This window comes from Thamnophis sirtalis, unplaced genomic scaffold (genome assembly GCF_051295495.1).
Source record: "Thamnophis sirtalis isolate CommonGarterSnake01/CBP01778 unplaced genomic scaffold, rThaSir2_p1.2 scaffold_1, whole genome shotgun sequence".
Lineage (NCBI taxonomy): Eukaryota > Metazoa > Chordata > Lepidosauria > Squamata > Natricidae > Thamnophis > Thamnophis sirtalis.
The window spans coordinates 6,734,455-6,735,639 of NW_028261381.1; positions in this window are offsets into that span (position 1 = coordinate 6,734,455).

Here is a 1,185-nt window from a genome sequence, read left to right on the forward strand (position 1 = left end):
TCCACACACGCACGGGAGTCTACGAGGGAAAAGGGAACAACTCCAGGCGAGGAAAAGGGGCTGAAAAGTCCTGGCGTTTCTCTTATGAAGAAGAAGAAGGAGAAGCAGCAAATCCGGGCTTGGCAGTTCCTGGCAGTTCCCGACGCAAAGAGGCCTTTCCTCCTCCTAGGCAGCCCTGAGGAAAAGGCACTTTTTCTTCCCGTCTGGCTCCCTCCGCCGTTCCTCGGCCCCCCAGCCGGGAAGAAGGGAAGGGAGAGACCCGCTTCTTCTCCCCCCACACCCGCTTCCCTCCCCTCCCAAGGCGAGCGACGGCCCCAAGGCGAGAAGGGAAGCCGTTCGCCCCCTCATGCACCTTCTTCGCTCGCGACCCTGCCCTGTTTCCTCCACACCCCAACTGGAAGGGGGGAAGAATCAGCTGCTCCCGTCTGCCCCGCCGGCTCTTCCTCTGGAGGAAGCCCTCCTGCCCCAACGAAGGCTTCGCGCTGGTGGGGGGGATTCTCAAACGTCGCGTCGCCTCCTCCGGCTTTCCTCCCCCCCGGCTTTCTGGCAGCTGGGCTTGGCTGGCAGCGGCTCCCCTTTTCTCAGTCCAGACACAAAGGGGGAGTCGCTGCTAAACTGCCAGTCTGAGCGCCTGGCCCGTGGGCGCCGCGAAGCCCCGCCCCGGCCTCGCTGCTGCTGCTCCGCCTGCTGGGCTCGAACTCGCCCGTCTTCTTTCTCCCTCCCTCCCTTCGATCCTCGCGCGCCGGCCGACGCAGCCCTCCTGGATGCTTCGAGCATAGAGACATCGAGCTAGAGCGGCCCCCTCAGCCGACCCAACTTGGAGGCCATGGCTTGAGGCCTTCTCTGAGGAGAGTGACGGGAGAGCCGGAGAAGAAGAAGAAGGTTCCCTGCGCGCCCCTCTCCTGCACCGCCATGTTGCCGAGAGCTGCTTAGTTCGGCCAGCTGCGCGAGGGAGGGGAGCGGGGTGGGGAAAAGGTGTCGAGGAAAGGCCGGTTTCTTTCTTGTCGTTCTGCCCGGCGTTTCGCTTTTATTTACCGAGTCGCTCTCGAGCGTTCCCAGGTCTTGGGAATGTGCTTCACGGCGAGCGAAGCCAACAAATGGGCGAATTAAAATAATAAACGCTCGAATTGGGGGCGCGTTTCTTTTTCTTTTTTTTGTATTTATTGTATTTCATGGATTTATAGG